The following is a 10,020-nucleotide window of genomic DNA, read 5'->3' as shown; positions in this document are numbered from 1 at the left end:
CGTGACCTTTAATATTATAACATTAAAGTTATAACTATAATGTTTACAGTAATAAATACTTAAGTATTTTAAATATAAAACTTTTATATTTTATAAAAATGAAATACTTAAGTATTTTAAATATAGATCTTGGTAGTGTTTCAGCTAAGGAAGTTTTAAAAATGTTGTTTTTAATAACTGATGTAAGACAACAGTGTGATCCTCTAGATAGTAGTATACGATTCTTTAAAAGATTTAAAAAAATTTTAAAGATTTAAATTTAAAATTTAAAAAATTTTAAAGATTTTAAAAGATTTTAAAAAAAGATTTTAAAAGATTTTAAAAGAATCGTTCATTTGGCTAAAACACGGTAAACTATCAAAGAGCAACAGAGAGATATCCACAGGGAGTCCTTTTTCTTGGATGCCTGTGGAGAGTCCACATCCTTTCAATTAGCCTGCAAGGATCACAGAGTCTCCCAGTGGCTTCCAGTGACATAGGTTCTCTGTGCACTTGAAAATGGCCTCATGGTAGAGTTTATCCAAACTGCCAGCAGAGGGACCATCCTCTCTTCTGGTCCTCATTATCTCAGTGAATGAGTCCATTTGTACAACATTTGACTTTTCTGTCACTCTGTTCGAAGGAAACATGTTGTCTCGTGGCCAGCTTCTGGAACTGAAGACTCTGTTAATTTAGAGTGTGACTTTACAGTTTTTCTGTCAATGAATGAACAAGTGCTAGAAAGTACATCCTAAGCCCTCTAAAGGCATGCTTTCTATTTTCAGCACCAGAAAAACAGGGACTTGCTCTTTCATTTCTCTCCTACCCATCCAATCATTTAATTGCTGAGTACCGCCTCCTTGGACGTGCCTCCGCTCACCATTCGTTCTAATTATATTATGTAGTTGTTTGTTTAACTTGTTTACTGTTAGCCTCACCCTCTGGAACTATAAGGTCCAGTATTGCAGCCACTGGCCACCTGAGACCATGGAGCCCTTGAGATGGGGCTCGTCCAACTGGAGGTGTGCTGCACGTGAAAAATACACACCACCAAGTTTCAAAGACTTGGTGTGAGAAAAGGAATGTGAAATATCTTATTGATAGCTTTTTATAATTGGGTGAGTTTTATAGTATGTTAATTACTCAGTGACATGGATAATCTTCTTCACTTCCCTTTCTCCATCTGTAAAATGAAGGCATTTGATTACAGATTCCTTAACGTGGCTTCCAGCACCATCATTGTCCAAGCTCCACTCAACAGAAGTCCGGAAGGGGAAACGTCACCCCCAAGGCCCTGCACTAGGGACACTAGAAAATGTCTCCAGGCACTTGGGCTTCCGGGCTCCTGCTCTTTCCCCTCCCTCAAGCCCTAAACACATCCAAGCTTTCCTTCCTCCACCTTCACCAGGGACATAGCCTGGTGAGCAGGGCTCCAGAGAGGACACTGCATCAGTGAGATGAAAGCCTCAGTCTTCCCACGTGGCTGGCCACGTTCACTCTGTTAATGGGTCTCCTGAGTCCAGGCTTGGCTGTGGGTTATAAGCAGGAGGCTACTCTTTTCTGTCCAGACATCCTGGGCTTCCTCACACAGCAAAGGGGCTTTCATGGCAGAATCTTATTTACAAGTGGCCATGGAGAGATGCTTAGGCTCTGTGCGGCGACAGTAGCTTAACGCCTTAGCTGGGGATGTGAGGAGCTTAGCAACTGTCTCTTTCTCCCAGCTCTCTGCAGTGCTCGGATGATCCTAATTGTCAAACTTGCTGTGTTCTGTAAAGAGTCCCCAAAGATTTATTTTCTCTCTTCTTGTCACACCCTCTCTCTGCCTTAATGTATTTGTTTTGAACTCTCAGTTGCTCTGGCTTCTGGGAAGGGATTATGGAGCCTACAAGGAGGAAGCTGTGATTTGAAATCACAGAACTTGAGTTTCATCTGCCCACCCAACCTTGATCATGCACTTGGAGTTTTTTGTTTTTGTTTTTTTTTTTAATTAACAGGAAGGAGGAAGAGACAAGGAGGAGCCAGCTAAGAAAAATAGAAAAATACCGGTGAGGTATGATCGAGGCAGGTGTTTTGATGGAGGTGTATGCCTTTCTGAAACATCTGGGTGGTCCAGGGGCAGGAGACCAGGGTGCCCTTGATGACTGCTGAGAATCCGTTTGTTTTCTCCCCTGAACTTTGCAGATGAGGACATCCGGGGCTCAGTCCAAGGTAATAAGACAAGACAGTGTATCTCGAGATTCTCTTCTAACTAGCCCTACAAAGGAACCCTATCCTTTAGCTCTCAGTGAGGGGGCAGGAAATGTACTCCCTTGTGATTCATGGCTATACTGTGCATGCTGGGGATGGGGGCTTGGCATGAGGAGAATGCAAAGTAGGGAAGGGGAAGACACAGTGGCACCAGGGAGAGGGCACTGAAGCAAGACACGGGATTGGTGCAATTCTGTCCTCCATTGGGACATAGAAGTTACATGTCTGTGTGGTTGATGATGAGAATGTGCTCCTGTCTGAAAGGATTAGTGAAGACCTTCTTTCCTAAAATGAACAATCTCTTTCACCTAGCTTCCCAGCACCGGGAAGCCTTCTGTGAGTAGAGATTCATTTATTTGCACTCAAACACTTTCTTTTCTTTCTCTTTGAAAATGCAGTTACCTTTGAGAAGAGGGTATTGGCAGGGGAATTCTCTTGTGTGCTTTTGCTGATTAGGAGGCATTCCTTCCAAAAGGAAGTGCGGGGGATCAGGACAGCACTAGCTCGCCTGGTGAGAATGGAAGCCACTAGAAGAGGGAGTATGGAGATACATGGGGAGAAAGTAGACTACCAACCAGGAACAGACTCTTTGAGGACAAGGACTAGGGTTTCCTCCTCTTCAGTCTCTCCCTCTTCTTTCCCTTCCTTCCTTTAGCAAATATTTAAGGCTCAGAATTCCGAGATAAGACTCCTACTTTTTTATTAAAGGGGACCACTGCAACAGCTGCCTAAACTAGGGATATGGAGGAATATTTATGGAGGAACATAATTATGCTATCCATGGTAGGAAACCATAGATGACAATTAGCAAGTTTGTGAAAACATTCTCATTCAGTTCTATAAGTGGGAGGTTGTGCTAACTGCAGCAAGCTTGTGTTGAATAATTTAGATTTATAACAAAGGCACCTCCCTATAACAACATACACTGAGGCGGCCTTCATTAGAAACAGCCTTTAACTAATCCTATTATCCCAGCAAGGAAGATGGTATGCCCAGTCTCTGCAGATGGTCCCAGCTCAGTCCAGGCTCCTACGACTATGGATGCCATGGATGCTGACACCTGGCTAGGCACTCTGGGGACCCCCTAAATGAACCAGCCAGAGGGAATAATCTTGAGAGGCCTCCAGTTTCCTGCCATAGACTCTTGTTGAGGGCAGATAAGAATTCACAAAAAATTAGGAAGGATACATACATATCAAGGACGTAAAGGAAAACCAAGTTCAGAGTGGGAAGGGATTAATTCCAAAGGAGGGGATGTCATTAGAGTGTGGTTTCCATTCTGGCTGCATGATACTCACTTGGAGCGCTTTTTTAAAAATATGGGTTTCTGGGTTCCACCACTAGGGAGTCTGGGGTCAGGTTGGAGATGATGTATTTTAAGAGCTTTTCAGGAAATTTGAAACCCCTGGACTCTGTGATCTGTGCTTAGCATACTGCCTGACACATGGAGGTGCTCAGTAAACTTGTTAAAAATGAATGCGTCACTAAGGTCCATCCAAACTCTGTGGTTCCAGGTATCACCCCAGCTTGGGGAGGCAGGAAGCAGGTGTTCCTGGGAGAATCCTTGAGTCCAAGTCACAGGAATCAGCAACCGGAATAGTTTGGCACCTTTTAGCTATTTTGCCCGATTGTTGGGGACAAGGGTGGGGGCTGCAGAAGCTGGGTTTCAGCTTTCCCACCTTCCTCTGAATCAGGTCTTAAGCCGAACTCAGCTTTTATTTGAGCTGGCTTTTGCAAAGTAGTGAGATGGAATTTGCCTTTTTCTTTTGCTGAGAAAACAAAAGAAGTGTGAGAACCCAAGGGACTTCAGTTCAGAAGACAAAAGCACAAGAGAGGTGGAGGAGGGGCCCAGGGTCAGAAGTTGAGACACCAGGCTTCTGATCAACCTCCCTAGTCGCCGTGCATGTTGGTGCAGGGCCTGGACCCTCTGCGGTCTATTACCAGTGATGGCAAGCTTAGCTGGAGACCATAGGGGAATCCCAAGAATCAAATGTGGGCCTAGATGTGGAGAATCTTAGCAATCTGAGCCCACTTGTGAGCAGAGGGGTCTGCCTCCCTTCGTGTGATCTGCACAGGACAGTGTCTGTGCTCTGAGGCTCTGAGTCCAGGTTGCTTGACAGTGTCCCGTCAGATCTAATTCTCCATGGTTCAGGTTCTCAGGTTCTCACCTGCCAAAGTCACTATCTTTCCCCACTAGTATTGCAATGAACCATTCAGACTTCTGTGTTGAAATATTGCTTTTTAACACAATGATATTTTCTGTATTATACAAGCAATACATGTTCATATAAGAAGCTGGAAAATAAAGGAGCTTCACAGTTCAATTCCGGCTGTTGAGGAGACCTCCAGGAACAGTGATGCACACAGAAAAGAGCCATGAAAGGACCCCGGTGGCATCCTCGGATGCTCTGCCTTTTTATCTCCTGGCTCCTCCCGAGGTTTTCTCCCACCTCAGACCAGTGTCCAGGTCTTAGACAGCACAGGAATCACTGCTTATGCTAGGTACCCCTGTGCATAAAATCTTTCTGATACTGAGGACTCTAAATTTGGATAGAGAGCTCATGACTGTTAGAGATTCCCATTGCAGTGACTCAAAGGTCAGTGAGGGACCATAGTATGGTGTTACGAAGCTCCTGGTCTTAAAGGAAAAAGTCTTTTTTGCCACCGTGCATGTGGGAGATCATACTCTCTTCTTCCTGCCTCCTGGGGATGTTGTGATAGAATGAAGTGTTGTTATGGGACATCGGGTCCCTCTTGAGGAAGCTGCTGGAGACAGACAAGCAGCAGGCTGGTAAAGTTGTGTGACCCACCGGTAGAGGTGTGCACGGATATCGAGGCCAGCAGCCCTTGGGGCAGACAAGCCTCGGGCAGCAGCCTGTGCTGGTAGCATCTGTCTGTGAGCTGCCTCTTTTTACCCTGGGTTGTCACACAAAGGTAATTTTTTATAGTCTGTCGTGACGTAACAAAGTTCAGGAGGCACTCTTTTATACAATGGTTCTCAGTGTTGGTTCCATGAGAGGATTAAGGATCCACTCAAGACACTCCCAAGGATCACTTAAACGAGTCTTCCAGACAAATGGGACTTTGGAGGTTGCATCTTGTCCAACCCTCTTGAGTCCATGCATATTTCTCACAGTGGCTTATTGGTAGACTTGGCCTTTCCAGTGATAGAGAGCTCACTAGCTCCTAAGGACTCCCACTCCATTTTTGGACAGCTCGAAGCTCTAGAAAATCCTCCTTTATATAGAGCTAGAAACTACCTCTCTATAAATTCTACACTTTGGCCTCCTTCTGTCCTTCGGATCACGTAGAACAAGCTTATACTGAATCATAAATTATAGCACTTCTGATACTACCCCTCCCCTCAAGAGTTTCGTTTGTTTTATTAATACCCTTCTCTCTTTTTTTAAGATTTTATTTATTTGACAGAGAGACAGTAGGCAGAGAGGCAGGCAGAAAGAGAGGAGGGAGCAGGCTTCCCGCTGAGAAGAGAGCCCGATGCAGGGCTTGATCCCAGGACCCTGGGATCATGACCTGAGCTGAAGGGAGAGGCTATAACTCACTGAGCCAGCCAGGTGCCCCATTAATACACTTCTTTAAGAACAGTTTTATACTTGCAGAAAAAATGAGCAGAGAGTACCGAGTCCCCATATCTCACTCTATACCCCACACCCAGTTTCCTTTATTATTAAAATCTTGTATTTGTGTTGTACTTCAGTTGTAATAATGAACTGATAGTGATACACTTTTCTAGATTTTTAAAATTTATTACTTATTTTAGAGAAAGAGAGCATGCATGCAAGTGCAGAGAGGGACACAGGGCAGAGAGAGAGAGAGAGAGAGAATCTCAAGCAGACTCCCTGCTGAGCACCAGAGCCCAACATGGGATTTGATCTCACAACCCTGAGATCATGACCTGAGCTGACATCACAAGTCAGATATTTAACACACTAAGCTATGCAGACACTGAATTATTATTTATTTTTATTTTTTTTAATTCAGATAATGATACTTTTTTTAGAAGATTTTATTTACTTATTTATTTGACAGAGAGACGAACAGTGAGAAAGAGAACACAAGCAGAGGGAGTGGGAGAGGGAGAAGCAGGGTTTTCACCAAGTAGGGAGCCTGATGCAGGGCTCTATCCCAGGACCCTGAGGTCATGACCTAAGCTGAAGGCAGACGCTTAATGACTGAGCCACCCAGGTGCCCCAAGATAATGATACATTTTTAACTAAACTCCATACTTTCGGCAGATTTTCTTATTACCTATGGTCCTTTGTCTGCTCCAGGTTCCTATCTAGGCTGTGACAGTTTCTCAGACTTTTGTTGTTTTTGATGATCTTGACAGTTTTGAGGACTGCTGGTCATGTATATTGTAGGATGCCTTTCTGTCGGAATTTGTTTTTCTCATGATGTCCTTGAGGTTGTAGGCTTTGGGAGGAAGACTACTTGAGGTAAAGGACCATTTTCATCCATCGTATCAATGGTCCATATTATCCACATGGTTTATGGTGGCTGATGTTGATTAGATTACCTGGCTAAGGTAGTCTTTGTCTAGTTTATCCTGTAAAGCTGCTTTTGTTCCCTGCTTTCCATGCCATACTTTTTGGAAACAAGTCACTATGCGCAGCTTAAAGGGTGGGGAGTTATGCTCTCCTCCTCCAGGGTGGAATGTCTGTATAATAGGAACTCTTCTGCATGGGAAACTTGTTTCTTCTCCCCTTTTTATTTCTTTATTAATTTATTTACATCAGTATGGATTCATAGATATTTATTTTAAACTTCAAGTTATATCCAACACTACTTTTTTTGTTGTTGTTGTTAAAATTTTTTCGACTTTGCCCATTGGGAAATCTTTCAGTTGGTTCCTGTGTCCTTTTGACACACTTTCATCAATGTGTTGTTGTTTGTTTGTTTGTTTTTGGCCCTTCTTTATTTTTTTAATTTAATTTTATTTTTTCAGTGTTCCAAGATTCATTGTTTATGCACCACACCCAGTGCTCCATGCAATATGTGCCCTCCTTAATACCCACCACAGGCTCACCCAACCCCCCACCCCCTCCCCTCCAAAACCCTCAGTTTGTTTCTCAGAGTCCACAGTCTCTCATGGTTCGTCTCCTCCTCTGATTTCCCCCAAGTCCCTTCTCCTCTCCTTCTCCCAGTGTCCTCCTGTTATTCCTTATGTTCCACAAGTAAGTGAAACCATATGATAATTGATACTCTTTGCTTGACTTATTTCACTCAGCATAATCTCCTCCAGTCCCGTCCATGTTGATATAAAAGTTGGGTATTCATCCTTTCAGATGGAGGCATAATACTCCATGTATATAGGGACCACATCTTCCTTATCCATTTGTCTATTGAAGGGCATCTTGGCTCTTTCCACAGCTTGGTAACTGTGGCCATTGCTGCTATGAACATTGGGGTACAGATGGCCCTTCCTTACTTTATGTCATTAGAAGATGCTCCAGGCTCATTTTGTGCATTTCCAGACCTAGTCCTAGAATCAATCATTTTTCCAAGGAGCCTTGGTTCCTTTTACTGGAGAATGGTATTAGAAACCAAGTTGTGAGTATTAGGTGTGCTTGTTCCTTTGGGGGTGTTATTTCTTTTAGGACCTCTCAAGCTAACAAAGCTGTGTGTGTGTGTGTGTGTGTGTGTATGTGTGCGCGTGCACAAGTGCATGCATTAACCCTTGTGTAAACACATATCTATAGATATTTCTATATGTAACCATTTGTAATTACATTGAGTTAAACATGAGTTCCTACTGATGCCTTTAACTCTAATCCATTATCATATGGTGGTAATGTTGATGATGACTTTGATTATCTGTAAATCTCCAGTCTAACATGGGAAACCTGGTTCCTGTCATCCACAATCCATTTATTTAGTCATTTGATTCTAATATATACGTATGGCAGTATCAGAATTGTTAACCTCTCAGACATTTTGTTTTGTTTTATCTTCTCTCATATTAAATATCCTCAATGCCTTTAAGCATTTCAGACTGCTCATCTTGCTCATACTCCATCAATTCTGAGTCCATGTTTTCCTTCTCATGAGAAATAACCAAAAAATCACTCTCCATTTTACAAGAGAATGACTTCTAGCAAGTACTTACCCTTGGTATATACAAAGCACTGGTTTAAGTGCTTTATGCACATGAACTCACTTAGTCCTTATAACAGTCCTATGAGACTGGTACCGTCATTATCTCTGTACTGCAAGAGGAAAGGTTAGTAACTTGCCCAAGGTCAAACAACTAATGAGTAGTGGAGTTGGGATTCAAAACTAAGGTCTGATGTCAGAGTTCATATCTGTGATCATTATTTTGTGGCACATTGTTGCTAAAGTGTCTTTCTGAAGTACTGCTGTGCATATGTAATACCCAGACTTTCAAACTATCCGTGATTCACCACTGCCCGTTAGATAAAGACTAAATATCTTAGGTAAGACTTCACTGGCTTCCTCAATCCAGTATATCCTCTGCTCCAGCTTAGCCAGCATGAGCAGTGAAGACCGTCAGAGCATTCTGAGATACTGTTTCACCTTAAGAGCACACTCTCTACCCATCCTCCCAGATAAAGCCCAGATCAAGCCAAGCCCCTTCCACAGAGCCTCCTCACATCCCTTCTAGCAGATGCATTTGCATGGAACTCTTCCTTCTTTATCGACACTCATTGTTCATACCCTTTGTTTGGTATTTAGTTGTGTTTTATTAATATACTTTTCATTGATCTCTCCAGTCTCCCTAGTTGTTCTCAATGCCAGCTTGTCATTGTTGCTGACTGTTTTAAGTTTAATTCCCGCATGACTTATTTGATGAGAAGTTGGGACTTTATGAGATTAGTGATTGCAGTATTGCTCACATATCATCATTGTCCATTTGATAGATAACCAAATCCTGCATTAGTATATGTTAGCCAATCAAATTAGTTTGGTCTTAGGCCATGAACCATGCTCTATGCAGCCCCTACTCCTCAGATCATGTCCCTATTCTAAGAGGTCAAAATGGCCGATTCTACATAGTTCCCATCATTACAGCTCTGTATGGGGCTGTATGGGGTGATATTAAGTGGAAGAACTGTCCCCAGTTCCTATTTCAGTGTGGCTAGTATGCTGGTTTCACAGGAGTGGGTCTGGCACCAGCTGTGTCTCAGGTTAATCTCAGTCATCTCCCTAAGAGGGGGCTGGAAAAGAAGGAGCCCTCATGAGTTCTGCTTCAAAGAGAAGAACCTAGATTCAAACTGTAGCCTGTTCTTGCTAAACTTTGGTAATTTTAGTGCCACCTTCATGGTTTTTTGCCATATCTGCATTATGCTCACATTTTTTAACTTAAATTTTGGTCTCATTTTACATAGTAAAATTGTAGGTTTAACATGTTACGGTTTTTCAAATGGATCTTAAAATAAATGTATAAACATTAGATAGCTGTTATCTTGTTTCACATGCAATTATGTCACATACCTTGATGGTGTGTCTGCGACCCTTTGGGGGACACAGCCCTGCTGTTTGGGTTTTTCCTCCTGACCCCTTTTTAGGTGTGAAGTCTGTTCTGATCAGGTCACAGGTGTTCAGGCTGGGCTCCTGTATTCTAGTGGTTTCCACTGGGGCACCTTCAGAGACACTCTGAGGGTAGAAAGAGTCCCTGGGCAAGACTGTGGGCATTTTCTTCTCTTCAGAAAGACGAGCTCAGCTTTTAGTTCTTCCCCTGTCCAGGGTGCCTAGTTAAGATTTTATTTGAAGAAAGGATTGTATGGATTTTTTTTTTAAGTTTGAAAACCATAG

Source organism: Meles meles, chromosome 7 (assembly GCF_922984935.1).
Source record: "Meles meles chromosome 7, mMelMel3.1 paternal haplotype, whole genome shotgun sequence".
NCBI lineage: Eukaryota > Metazoa > Chordata > Mammalia > Carnivora > Mustelidae > Meles > Meles meles.
This window is presented reverse-complemented; position numbering follows the sequence as displayed.